The 14,925-nt window shown below is 41.2% G+C and overlaps 1 protein-coding gene across 12 annotated transcripts in view; it reads left to right on the forward strand.

Moving 5' to 3' along the window:
* The first annotated feature begins 6,372 nt into the window (after positions 1-6,372).
* Positions 6,373-14,925, forward strand: part of foxp1.L (forkhead box P1 L homeolog) — a 612,880-nt gene continuing 604,327 nt past the window's right edge. For 4 of the 12 annotated variants that reach the window (XR_001935410.2, XM_018259171.2, XM_018259180.2 and 1 more), the window contains exons 1-2: positions 6,373-6,687; positions 9,627-9,726. The gene's annotated coding sequence lies outside the window, so the exon portion shown is untranslated. Of the gene's footprint in view, positions 6,688-6,817; positions 7,012-7,062; positions 8,612-9,626; positions 9,727-14,925 lie in introns of those variants that run through there. The other 8 variants (XM_018259179.2, XM_018259183.2, XM_018259181.2 and 5 more) reach the window with 8 other exon arrangements.

Consider the following 14,925-nt stretch of genomic DNA (forward strand, 5'->3'; position numbering starts at 1 on the left):
GACCACCTGGGGGGGGGGTCCCTGATTTGTATGGCACCCCCAAAAAACAGAAGTCATGTGTATGATCCAATGATTGGCCTCCAGGGTCATTCCAATTGAGGCCAGCAAGTGGGAGGCCAAATCATGCAGAGAACAGCTTGTTTGGCAAGGTCTCGATGTAAATAGCTAGCTGTGTACAGCCAGAGGCATGCTGGGAAATGTAGTTCAGTTACAGCTAGAAAGTCCATCCAAGGTCCCAACAGTTAAAGACAGTCCTGAATGCCTGAGAGTATTACTGGGTTGGAATACAGAACCCAAACTAATTCTTTATCCCATTGAAGTGTCTGAGTCAAGGTCAAACCTTTCTGTACTCCCAATCCTGCACATAAACCAGGTGCCATTGTTTGTAAATACCACTTGTTCTTATATATATATATATATATATATATATATATATATATATATATATATATATATATATATATATATATATATATATATATATATATATATATGTGTGTGTATGTAGCGTATATTTGATGTGCCTGCCTAGCATCTAATAATTAAGTAGAGTCAGTGATAATTACACCCAGAATTATAAACAATTACAGGCGATGACGCTGCGCAGCTCCCTAAAGCTTTCAAGTCGCAGCACGGACGGGGAATCTTCTGCCACTAACAGACTTTTTTTCCTTTTGGAGAAATTTTAAGGTCAACTAAAGCCCAAAACAATGAAAGTTAAAGTGTTCCGAGTGCAATTCTCAGCACTGGTACTTATATTCCACCTCTGTCAATTTTTATTTTGCACAATTGGTTGGTTTTGTCTCCCTTTGATGTTTTATGATTGTGCTCCATCTAACAATCTGCTGTCTGACTTATCGAACATGTTACAGACTAACAGCCCTAGTTATGGGGTTGCACCCTGGTTTGGTTGTATGTAGCTGCAGAAAGCATACTGACCATGGGGCTTTAAAGGGCCAGTAGCACAATGAAGTGGACTAGCACCAACAATTATCTATTATTTGGCAACATATATCCTATTATATATGAAAGATTCTATAGATTGTATACTCCCTTACTCTTGGGCCACACTCATAGGCAGTATAGTAACATTTTGATTGCATGCACATGGACATGGACAACCAAATGGGCCATTGGGAAGAAGGCGACGTGGTGTTGTTTAGAGAGACTCAGCCTGGGGAATAGGATCAACCATGGGGGAGAGAAGTCCACAAAATAGTAAGGCCCAAGTGATTTTCACTTTCCTTTAAATACTAAAACCATTGTGCCCTATTGCTCATCCTACCTTTCCCCATGGTTACATAGCTGCATAACCATATAAAGTATTATCAAGCCCCTGAACCATTATATACATATAATACACAAGAGCCATGACTACCCTGTAAATTATATCCTTATAAATGGTGTAGTGATGTCATCAGTTATAATCGGAGCTTAGTGATGTCATTTCTGTCACATGACTCACTGAAACTTGTTTATTATAATAAATAAAGTTCCCCCTGTTGCAAAATATGAGGATATTAGAAGTCACCTCAAAGTTCCGTGATTTATTATTATAAAACTCCTCGGCAACTTATAATATCCTGACATTTTACAATAGGGGGTGCTTTATTCACTATATATATATTCTATTTAAATACATTTTTTTTAAAAAAAAACTTTAAATATTTTGGTATTCCATAATCAGATAACTAGGGGTAATTTACAACAGCAGGTGCAGTTTTGCTTGTTCCCGGCACATAAAATCTAACTCATAATAGGTACTCGTTGCACTTCTGTATAGTTGCGCTCAGTGCTTCCTGCCTCCCATTCCGAATCAGGCACATTTGTGCCCATTGAACCTTGGAGCTAAGACCTCCAGACCACATGCTAACTTCAGGATTCCCTCAGCACTCTGTGTCAATACAAATTTGCCTTGGGGGTACAATTATGTCTAATTTACAGTGAAGTTAAGTAAATTTAACAGCAACTGTAGTAGCGCTGGAATTTTAGGAAAAAAACATTATGGGAAAAGTATTGGTGATTTCTCTAAAAATTGCACTTTGCTCATTGCACTTGTGGACATAAAATAGCCCTATTGTTTAGCTGAGGAATAGGATCCATAACAGTAAATACAAAGGCTCATTTACAAACAAGGAATGGTACATGAGTGCAGCTACTGACGTAAGGAAACTCTGGAGCTGCCTCTGGTCTAAACGTGATGATAATGCCAGGGTTCCATACATGTCTATTTTACTCTATATGGAGCAAAGACAAGTGCGGTGCAAAATACCGCAGATACTAGCTGCTTACCTGTGCATCTTCGGTACCGTGTTGTTGACTGTGAGCTGATTGGATGAGGCAATTCTATTAGTGGGAAATGTCAGTAAGAATGAAACAGTACAGGGAAAAAAGAAGGGCAATTAAAAGGTATGACAAGATGGGGGGACTCTGAAGACAGAAGATAAGCACAAGAATAACATAGTGTTTGTGTTGAAGAAATTGTTATGTTACTAACACCCCCAAGTTACTGTTAGAAATATTCCACAGAAGGCAATTCTGTACAAAATATTGGGTAATTTTAGGTGTGGAGCTTAACAGAAAGTGGGCTGGATTAAAATCAGATATCAGGGTATGGGACCTGTTATCCAGAATGCTTGGGACCTGGGGTTTCCGGATAACGGATCCAGGCCCGGATTTGTGGTGAGAGCACAAAGGCCTGGGCCTAGGATGGCCAAAAAATTAGTGGCGGCATGCCCAGCCGCTTTATAGGGAGCTGTGTGTCCCAGTTTGCCGGCGCTTAAGCGCATGCACTCGGGGAATGCATCCTAGCTATAGGACCGCATGGCCTAAAGGTGCCCATCCAAGAAATCCTGCCCTGAATGTATCTTTCTGTAATTTGGATCTTCATACCTTAAGTTAACTAGAAAATCATGTAAACATTAAATAAACCCAATAGGCTGGTTTTGTTTCCAATAAGGATTATTTATATCTTAGTCGGGATCAAGTACAAGGTACTGTTTCATTATTACAGAGAAAAAGGATATAACTTTTACAAATTTGCAATATTTGGATAAAATGGAGTCTATGGGAGATACCCTTTCTGGATAATGGATCCCATACTTATACTGTATAGATACACATATATATGCTGATTGCCAATGCTGATTTGTAAGTGTTCAGATACAGGTAATGGCTTAGCCCTGGCATTATGTGTGCTCACTGTCATTTCCTCTTTATTGTTAAACATGCCAGAATGTGTTAATGATGAAAATTAGCTTTAATAATAATAATAATTCAGTGCAGTCTTTCCTGTACCAAAGTGCCCATGTTGTGCTCCATTAGAACATTTATGAGAAATGGGCTAGATCATTGGCACAAGAATGCTCAAGAGTATGGAGCCTACAGGATTAGTTACAGTCAGGGCAGAGGCACTTGGCCAGTTAAGCAGGGAGGCATCTGGTTGTCATGTTTCCAAACTACGCTCCCTTAGGTGATTGCCATAGAAGGGAATGAGGGTGCTTTTGAGTATTTTGCCCCAACCTCCTCAGCAGCTAATTGCCTTGGGAGACAAAACCCCGGCCATAGCTATAGCAGTTAATAAAGCAAAGCTGGCTGCACATGCCCAGATTTGGTCAGGCAGTTTGACTGATGTAAACTATAGTGCCAGAGTATTTGAGCATGTTTGGTCAAGGTGGATCTTGTTGCTGGTCCAATGTTCAGGTGGCTGGTCAAAAAGAACAGAACAGCACCATTCAGATTGGCCCACCAATAAAAAGTGGCACAGGGCTGGATTCTATGAGCAGGGTGAGTATAACTAAGAAGTCCACTGTGCACCCTGGGTTTCATTCTGCAGCAGAAGTAGACATTGCTGGGTTTGTTCCGTTGCCTTGGGTTTCTTATGCAAGAATCTTTTTAAGCTCAGCAGACGGGCGACAAAAACCTTGGAATTGTCCTTCGTCTATTTCAACAGTGATTTCCACTACGGCAGGAGCACTCGCAGGTCACATGACTGTTGCCATTAGAGTTAAGACTTTAGCGTCCTAAAATATAAATAGAATTACGTTGTATTTTCATGAAATTATTTGTGGAAGTGAAGCCAGTCGTGATGACCATATCTGTACGGGTACAGCCAGATGAATCCTCATGTCAATGGCATGAATGGGGCCTGCAGGTAATAAATATGCATGTGGTTCCGTCCCTCTGTTGGGCTCAGGTCATACAGTCAGGGCAGGAACGGCCCAATCCATCTGTTGATTTACAGAATAAAGGGCAGAGCATTAGGGACAGGGCTGTCTGGAGAGGATCCTCAATCCATTTGGCTACAGCTGCTCTCATCTTCTTTACTGGGTCTGGGGGGGCTGTCCTGTGACTGAACTTTCACCTCTCGAACTTCTTTTATTGCCGCATTTAATGGAGACAGGGGGAGGGGGCTGCATACATGCGTTAGAGGGGATGCGGTGTATTCTTTCCCCTTGTTCCACTATCACTCTCCCTGTGCCCCCCTCCGCCCCTTATTCTGCATACTGAGCTGTTACATGGGGGGGGGGCATTTGTGAGGTCTGAGGCCAAGCCTAACAAGTGACCTCCATCATGCGGCTGCATTTATAGCCAATTTAATGGAATTAAAAGGGGGCAGACCCCAACTTGTGAACTTGGAATGAAATAAATTCTGTTGAATTAAAGACAGAGAGAGAGAATGGTTGAAGTGAGTCCACGGGCAGCGCAGCATCTGCAGGTATTTGCATCCCAATTTGTCTAGAGAAGCACGACCTGTGCAGCGAGGCTACCGGCTGCTGCAGAACCTCTTGCCTAGGTTTTCCACCTCAATAACATACTTGAAGGGCGGAATTATCTGCTGCAGAAGCAAAGATAATAATTACTCTTCGCAGAGCCAAAATCAGAGTCGACAATTACATTAGGATGGTCCGATTCTTTCCGCCTGCGTTTAATTTCAGTGAAATAAAGAAGCCACAGGAATATGATTTTTTGTGCTGAAATCCACTCAGTGTATCTGCACACACACCGACGCCATGCCTCACGTCAGTGGAGCGACACGAAGAAGCAGGCAGGAGTGGACTCCGCGTTTTGTAAAATTGGATCATCCCCCCCCACCCAGTAACTTGCACCAGAGAATACGATAAGCTGCTGCAGAACCTCTTCCCCAGTTATTTAAGCATATCAGAGGAAGGGTTAGATGCTGCAGAACTTCTCAGCATGAAAAGCTGACAGCGACTGTTTTCTTTATACATAAGAGAAAGAAATTAAAAAAGCAGAGCTGACAGTTGCTGTTCGACGTTATGAATACGGTACCCCCTTCTCAGTAGTATAAAGAATAAATAAAGTGATCAGCTGCTGCTGCTGCAGAACCTCTTCCCCAGTTAATTAAGCACATCAGAAGAAGGAGTTAGCTGCTGCAGAACTTCTCAGCATGCAAAACTGACAGTTGCTGTTTCACCTTGTGAACACAGCACCCCCTCCTTGGTAATATAAAGAATAAATAAAGTGATCAGCTGTTGCTGCAGAACCTCTTCCCCTGTTAATTATGCACATCAGAGGAAGGGGCTAGCTGCTGCAGAACTTCTCAGCATGCAAAGCTGGCAGTGACTGCTGTCCTTATACATAAGAGAAGCAGAGCTGACAGTTGCTGTTCGACGTTATGAATACGGTACCCCCTTCTCAGTAGTATAAAGAATAAATAAAGTGATCAGCTGCTGCTGCAGAACCTCTTCCCCAGTTAATTACGCACATCAGAGGAAGGGGTTAGCTGCTGCAGAACTTCTCAGCATGCAAAACTGACAGTGACTGTTGTCCTTATACATAAGAGAAGCAAATTGAGAAGCAGAGCTGACAGTTGCTGTTCCTCCTTATGAATACGGTACCCCCTCCTCAGTAGTATTAAGAAAGTGATCAGCTGCTGCTGCAGAACCTCTTCCCCAGCGATGGCTGTTTCTCCTTATGAATAAACCTACTTGAGAAGCAGAATTGCTAGTAACAGTCTTTCTCCCCAACCTACAACTGCTGAACAGGGAATTGGACCCATTAGCCCATACTAATAATAATCTATAACTGTTACATAATATGACCTTTGTACCTGTAGCTACTACTGCCCCTGTGATGCTGAGGGCCAGGGCACAAACCTCCCAGCACTACCATAAAGCAATCCCTTCTTCATTCTGCCCCAGCCATGCCCCTTCCCTCTTGCTTCTCCCCTTTGGGTCTCTCCCTCTCCCTGTCTGTGTCTTGTTTACCCAGCAGGTGGATGTGACGTCAGGGACTCACCACAGCAAAAAATAACAACATCTCCCTCCGCCGGACCAGCGTGTGCCCACTTGCAAAGCGGGATACTGAGAGCGCGAGTGTGGCGGGGGAGATAAAATAGTCCGCGGGGAGGAAGGTGGAGGTGGGGAGGAGAGAGACTGAGAGAATGCAGAGGAGTGTTGGCTGAGCCTGCCGTTAGCCGGGGACAAATATCAAGGGGTGTGTGTGAGAGTGCCTGAGGGAGCTGAGCTGTGGGGGGAGCCGCGGAGGAATCTATTGTTATTTATTGTGTGGCGGCTGCACGCTGCTGTACTCGCTGGACCCGCATGTGTTGTACTGGCAGCAGCGGGGCACGGGATACTCCTAATAAAGTCCCACACAGTGACACACTCTCTCACACACACACACAGTGTCACACACACACAGACAGGAGAGCGGCGCCAGCGGGTGAGTGTTCGGCTCCTCCTGTCCGTGCCCCATTTCTCTGTCTCTTCTCTCTCTCACTTTCCCCTCACATTACTCGCCTGTCTCTCTCTTTCTCTGTCTCCTCTGCCGGCAGGGGGCGCTCTGCTCTGGGGATATTGAGGTGCTGGGGGGGGGGGGAGTCACATGACCCAGTGGCTGCTACTTGTTGGAGTAACATGTCAGTACTGGAGGCTCCTGCTACTTGTTGGAGTGAGCTGTTACTGGAGTAGCCTGCGAGTAACATGTCAGTACTGGAGGCTCTTCTTGGGGTATTGTGACAGTACTGGAGTACCTGGCAAGTAACAGGTCAGTACTGGGGTGTCCTGTGTCAGTATCATGTGTACCTGCCTCTGAGTACTGTGTGAGTAACAGGGAGCACTGGGTTAGTAACAAGGAGGTACTGTGTGAGTAACAGGGAGCCCTGGGTGAGTAACAAGGAGGTACTGGGTGAGTAACAGGGAGCACTGGGTGAGTAACAGAGAGTACTGTGTGAGTAACAGGGAGCACTGGGTAACAGGGAGTACTGGGTGAGTAACAGGGAGCACTATGTGAGTAACAGGGAGTACTGGGTGAGTAACAGGGAGTACTGTGTGACAGGTCACTACTGGGACGCCCTATTACTTGCACCAGTGACGGGAGTTCCGCGCCAGTAACCGGTCTCCAGTGGACAGATATAGACCGAGTGTGAGTACTTTGTCAGGACTGGAGTATTCTGTGTGAATATTGTGACCGTCCTGCAGTTCCCTGGTGTAGAGTAGAAGTTTAGTGCCGGTCCTGCAGTATTGCATTACTCGAGTATTGTGTCGGCAGCAGGACTTTGCAGTCAGAACTATGATGTCAGTACAGGTACCTGGCAGCTCCGTATCACGTCTCCGTGCTGTGCCGTCCCCACTATATATGACAACTTTTAAAACTTGCTGCTTGTTTGAGTACTTTGCTGGTCGTTCTTTCATCTACTTGTTGCCAGCTGCCCCTTTAAATGTGTAATTGGTGCTTCCCAAATGGGACTGGTGCCTCTGTTCTCTTTATTGCACTATTATTAGTTGTGGTATATTGTGCAGCTACTGGACCCCCCCCCCCCCCCCGTGCTACTCCAAACTCCTAAGTACCTGCAGCTGTCTGTCTGTCTGTGCCGCTGTCTTAGTCCCCCACTTGAGCAGCACGCAGTCTGATGCTCTGTTACTGGATTATGAGGCACCCAGCTGGCCTTCCACTGTGTCCTGTTACTGGGAAAATCTGAACTGGTCCCCCTTTAAATACTCCACGCCCTGGATTACTCTGCACCCAGTTACCCTTGCAAGTGGCATTGTTTCTGGGGGGAGTATTCGAATTGTGTAGTCGCCGCAATATTCTGCGTCCAGCTGTCATTCCCAGTGTGTCTGGTGAGGGAGCACTGTGCACCCAGCCGCCTCTCTTTCCATTCATAGAGGTACATCGGGGTCGGGCATCTGTTACCCTGTGCCCCTCTACAAGCTGCTCCTGTGTGCCGGAGTTCTGTCCTGGGTCCCTTACCTATTCCTGGTGCCGGCAGTTAACGTGGGTGCGATACCCTGAAAGATTAGCGTGCTACAATCTTCTCCGCGTTGCCATCCTTTGTGCTGCCTTCTATAGGGAGTGTGGAGACTTACACTGTGCCGGGAGAAAGTTACAGGAACAAATAGGAGAGCACATTAACTACAGCTTCCGGCACTAATCTCTGCCATCAGGCACAAAAAGGGAATTTATTTCCTTACAGCTGCACCTATTCAAGATGTGTTTGATTTTAACTCTGTGCAGAACTCTCGATTAACTGCTCTCGGTGCAGAGATTCCCTGCCTTGCGTAGAGCGCAGCCGTAATCATCACATCCCTGCCTGGAAACTTTTACCCTCATCTTGTACCTTTTGTGCTCATCCTATGTTTCAAAGGTTTGTAACGCTTCCCCCTTTTTTTCCCCCCCCACCTCCTTTTCCTTAATCTGTCTCCCCTTTAGTTAAATCCGCACGGGTGGGATGTGAATTTGTGGTCGGCATGTGGTTTCAGGTCCCCTCGTTCCTTATGGTGGAAATTTATACGGCACTTAGTCCCTTGTACTAGCTGTCATATAACACCATATACATTAAGATTAAACATTTTTCCATGGCGTGAAGAGATCAGACAAGTTTGGGTTTTTTTTTCTTCTTGCTGTGGCCTCTTCAAGCTGCCTAAATAAAATGTAAAATCTGGAGCAAAGTTTTATTTCCAAATGCTGCCGAAAAGTTGACAGGCTTTTTTTTTTTTTTACCCTTTTAATTGCTGCTATAATAATTTCCAAGGCTTTTTCTGCAAATGCCATCTGTAGGAATATTTTTAAGTGATAAATTGTTACGCTTTCAGCCATCTGACATGTCGAGCTTTTGTATGAATTCTCAAATGACTCTCTGCCTCTCCATCTATCTATCTATCTATCTATCTATCTATCTATCTATCTATCTATCTATCTATCTATCTATCTATCTATCTATCTATCTATCATCTATCTATCTATCTATTTATCATCTATCTATCATCTATCTATCCATCTATCTATTTATCATCTATCTATCTATTTATCATCTATGTATCTATCTATCAGCTATCTATCTGTTTGATTGAATTGTATCGTCATAGACAGTATTCTTCTGATTATTACTAAAAGGAAACTCGATATCCGCTAAAATATAAATGTAAATAAAAAGCACATTATATCTTTGTGTCCGATTGAAACTGACACATTGTATCTGAGTCCAAAGCACCTTCTAGTTCATTTCTTTTAGAGTAGAGTTTAATAAGTACTGAATACCAATAGATAGAGCACCTGGCATTTATGATGTTGCATTTGGAACGTGCGTGTCCCACTGAATGAAGTTTTCAGTCGACCAGCAAACAATAACATTCTGAGTGACGGAATATTTTTCTTTCTAGGCTTGGGGAATAAATGCCTTTATCCTGTTTTTAAGTGATGGATGGAAAAATATAATCAAATGTTTAGTTTTTGCGCTTGAGTCTTCCAGACTTCGACAAGGTGTGTATAATTATATTTTCCTAAACATGCGTGTGTGTGTTTGTAATATATATAGAGAGAGAAATCCAAGTAAAATCAGTCCTTGTGTAAAATATGTGGGTTGCCAAGTAAATCAGAAAATAAAAGTATTGAAGGTTTAATGTCTGGCAGTCGAAGTGTTCTTTCTTTTCCTTCCTTTTTTGTAGCCTCTAGATTAGTCATTGTCAGAGAGGGAGGGGGGGAAATCTCTTTTTTTGGGGGAAAGTAATGTAAACAGCCTCCAACGAGTGAACCTTGACAGCCTAGATTATGGAGAGCCATGGAGATCAAAGAAAGGCTCTGTTGAGCTCTTGTCAAGAACAGGCTGTGTGCAGGCTCTGGGGCTAGCTAGCCCACAAGCTCACTTATGCACAAATGGGCTATTACAAATGCTTCTCTTTTGTTAGGGGGGCAATAGAAGGTGCAGAATTCCGAGCACAGTTTCATAGAGTTATTAAACATGGATTGCAGTTCATACAAGCGAGAGGTGTTTTCAGTCCCTCTAAAAAAAAAAAAATACAGTTCTGCTGCCATAAGAGTAATTCCCTCTTGTTATTAGTCTCTAAGCACTGGGCAAGTTTTGGGTGATTTTAATTGTATTCCTGTCTTTAAACTTTAGCTGGATAGGTTGTATACATTTTTTACCCTTATAAACGTTTCTTTTTTTTTGTGAAGTGTCTTATATGCTTCCAGATAATTTCACTTTTCCCCCGCATTTGAATGCGTAAACATTATGTGAAATTATCAGTTTGAGACCATTTCCTCTTTTTTGCGGTAGCAAGTTTCTTTTTTTCAACCCTTTTTTTTTTTTTTGTAAATATTTTGGGCTCTTCTAAAATTGTGTACGTCGAAGAATTGAGTGCATGTTTTATCCAATGCCTGTGGTAATATAACCTTGCAATAAAATGATCTATAATTTATACATTCAGTGCCCGTATAATATGTTATTATCTTTGTCCCGGCTTAATGATCAGATTAAGGTATATCAATGCAGTAATGTGTGTTTTTTCTACTGTTCACTTGTCTGTAAGGGACGACTGTATCAGAATGAATATATATATTACAGGAAAGGGATCCATTATCTGGAAACCCGTTATCCAGAAAGCCCCGAATTACGGGACAGCCATCTCCCATAGACTCCATTTTAAACAAATAATTCACATTTAAAAAAAAAAAAAGTATTTCCTTTTTCTGTGTAATAATAAAACAGTAGCTTGTACTTGATCCCAACTAAGATATAATTAATCCTTGTTTGAAGCAGAAGAACCCTATTTGGTTTATTTAATGCTTACATGATTTTTAGTTGTTTTAAAGTATGGAGATCCATATTATGGAAAGACTCCTTATCCGGAAAACCCCAGGTCCTGAGCATTCTGGATAACAGGTCCCGTACCTGTAAGTGCTGCATGCAAAATGCTGTTTTGTAAAAATCCCTCATTTATTCGGTGGGCTTATTTGTACAAAATGATGATCTTGGCTCTTCTTTATGCGCTTTATTATATTTTTCAAGGCATCCGAGCCCGGCGTTTCATTTTTCCCCCCCTACTTAGTCTTTTATAGTTTTACTTAAATATAGTTTAAATAATGTTAGCGGCTCTCCGAACGTGCCAGAGATTGATTTAAACTACTTTAAGTACTTGTCGTTGGAGAAACTCATTTAACCCCTGTAATGAGCAGCTTTAAGTGTTGAAATGAAGGTTCTAAAAAGCTTCATCTGCCCTTTGGTCTCGCGCAATAATCTTAAATTACTTCGACTTTACAGCAACTTCAAGGCAAGTGCGATTTGTGGGCTTTAGAGGGAGAGCGTTCGGTGCTATGTCTGTCTGCTCGGAGCATTGAGGTTTTATGAGCTGGGGCAAAATCCAACCTGTTCATATATTGCTTTCAATGTGCCTTATACTAACATCAATTCTTGTTCTTCCAGGGATCATCATTGTGAAAAAAAAAATAATAATAACAATAATTGTACAGTTTCCACCGTTTCTTGTTTAATGTGGAATGTATTATTCCTCGTGCAGTTGCGCTTGGATAATGTAGAGACATTTATTTCCACGTAAACCAATTTTTGCCCAAGCAAAAGTCCTATTTAAAAAGGTGTAAGAATCCCAAATACTGCATTTGATAAATGCTTCAATAGACCCTCCTCTGTAGAAAATTGAGGGTGACTTGTATGTGTGCAGGTGCATGTGTATTTATATGTATAGTTGTATAAATGTCAGGAGTCTTATGCTAAAATATGCCTGGTAATGCCTAATACAGGTATTGGACCTGTTATCCAGAATGCTCGGGACCTGGGGTTTTACGGATAATGAATCTTTCTCTAGTTTGGATCTTCATACCTTAAGTCTATTAGAAAATCATGTAGACATTAAATAAACTCAATGGGCTGGTTTTGCCAATACGGATTAATTATATCTTTGTACTGTTTCGTTATTACAGAGAAAAAGAAAATAATTAAAACATTTTGACTATTTGGATAAAATGGTGTCTATGGAACTTCCCATAATTTGGAGCATTCTGGATAAATGGTTTCCGGATAACAGATCCCATACCTGTATAAGAGCATATTGTAGCATTCACAGCTACTCGTATAGAATAAATACTGTACCTTCACCAACATGTTAGATTGTAAGCTCTTAGAAGCAGGCCGCTGTTGCATGTTGTAACCGATGAATGTGATGTTTCAGCATAATAAATAAACAGTCCTCATAATAGTAACAATATTTTGTCTTTGCATTTTGTATGAAACTGGGATTAGCAGTGCAGCCTGTTGGGAAGATATAATTCGCATTGACTGGGATATAATGGCTGGGATATAATGGCTGGGATATAATGGGATATGATGACTGGGATGTGATGACTGGGATATAAGGAATCGCATTGACTGGGATATAATGGGATATGATGACTGGGATATAAGGAATCGCATTGACTTGGATATAATGTCTGGGATATAATGGGATATGATGACTGGGATATGATGACTGGGATATAAAGATTCGCATTGTCTGGGATATAATGTCTGGGATATAATGGGATATGATGACTGGGATATAAAGAATCGCATTGACTGGGATATAATGGCTGGGATATAATGGCTGGGATATAATGGAATATGATGACTGGGTTATAAGGAATCGCGCTGAGCCGGTGTAAAAATAAAAAGAAGAAAATCGTGGCATTTCCATGTCTCTGTTTCTGACAGTTTCTAAAAATGATCGCTATAGATCTGTGAATGTTACAAGATGCTGTTACTGTCTCATAAAAGCTTCAGCTCAGTTTCACCAATGGAGCTAGCTTGGGTCCCTGCGACATAGTTTTTGGGGTCTTGTATTGATGGCTCTTGAAAGAGATTAATTTATTGTATTTTTATTTCATTTTAAAACACTTTTGATACCTGTTAACAAAGTGGACACCTGAATTGAGCATGTGCAGCTTAAGTGACAATGCGAGAAAAACCGACCGGGAATAAAGCCCAATTCTTGTTCCTTGCACTTTTTTTTTAGTCACTGTGCCATAAATGTTACAGGTTTGGGATCTGTCATCCAGAATGCTCAGGACCTGGGATTTTCCGGGTAACAGATCTTTCTGTAATTTGGATCTTCATAATAAAAAATTATGTAAACATTAAATAAACCCAATAGGCTGGTTTTGCTTCCAAATAAGGATTAATTATATCTTAGTTGGGATCAAGTACAAGGTATTGTTTTATTATTACAGAGAAAAGGGAAATCATCTTTAAAAAATTGGATAAAATGGAGTCTATGGGAGACTGCCTTTCTGTAATTCAGAGCTTTCTGGATAACTGATCTCATACCTGTACTTGTATTTGATGAAATCCTTTCAAAGATGTTAAAAGCCATTTGTATCCTATACATTGGTTTTTTTTTTTGGTTTTTTTAAAGGATTAGTTCACCTTTAAATACATTATAGAACATCTTATTCCTAGCCACTTTTTCAGTGGTCTTTTAGTTTTTGAGTTACCTGCTTCTTTCTAGCTTCCAATTAAAATTGCTATCTGTCTGATGACCCTGGCAGCCAAAAAAAGCCTGCAGTCTCTCTTCAAACCAATGCTTGGTTGCTAGATTAAATTTAACCAGTAAGTAGTAAAATAAGTCAAAAGCTACATAAAGGGGTTGTTCACCTTTGAATTATGAATTCGTATGATGTAGAGAGTGATATTCTGAGACAATTTGCTGTTGCTTTTCATTTTTTATTATTTGGGGGTTTGAGTTATTTAGCTTTTTATTCAGTAGTTTTTCAGTTTGCAATATCTGCAATCTGGTTCCTAGGGCTAAATTACCCTAGCAACTATGCATAGATTTGATTACGAGTCTGGAATATGAATAGGAGAGGCCTAAATAGAAAGATGAGTAATACAAAGTAGCCATAACAATACATTTGTAGCCTTACAGATAGGGATGCACTGAATCCACTTTTTGGGTTATGGCCGAATCCCTGAATCTTTCAAGAAACATTTGGCTGAATCCGTGTGATAATTTGCATATGCATAATTTGTATTACTCCTTTTACTGTTCAGGCCTCTCCTATTCATATTCCAGTCTCTTATTCAAAACAATAGTTGCTAGGAGAATTCATAACCTAGCAACCAGATATTGCAAACTGAAAAACTACTGAATAGAAAGCTAAATAACTCAAAACCCCAAATAAAAAATGAAAACCAATTGCAAATCGCATATGCAAATTAGGAACAGGAAGGAAAAATTTGGAAAAAACAATTTTTAACTTCCTTGTTTATTGACAAAAAGTTATGGGATTTCCCTTCCTGCCCTTGAATTTGGTTTAGCCAGGCACGTGGATTCGTCTAAATCCGAATCCTGGATTTGGTGCATCCCTACTTACAGAGCATTTTTTTTTTTACATGGGGTCAGTGACCCCCATTGGAAAGCTGGAAAGAGTCAGAAGTAGAAGGCAACTAATTAAAAAAAAAAAAATAATGGAGACCAACTAAAAAGTTGCTTAGAATTGGCCATTCCATAACATACTAAAAGTTAACTTAAAGGGGTGGTTCGCCTTTAAGAAAACTTTTTAGTAGGTTATAGAATGACCAATTCTAATCAACGTCTTAGTTGGTCTTCATTATTTATTTTTTTATAGTTTTATAATTATTTGCCTTCTTTATCGTCTGACTCTTTCCAGCTTTCAAATGGGCGTCGCTGA

Source organism: Xenopus laevis, chromosome 4L, assembly GCF_017654675.1.
Source record: "Xenopus laevis strain J_2021 chromosome 4L, Xenopus_laevis_v10.1, whole genome shotgun sequence".
NCBI lineage: Eukaryota > Metazoa > Chordata > Amphibia > Anura > Pipidae > Xenopus > Xenopus laevis.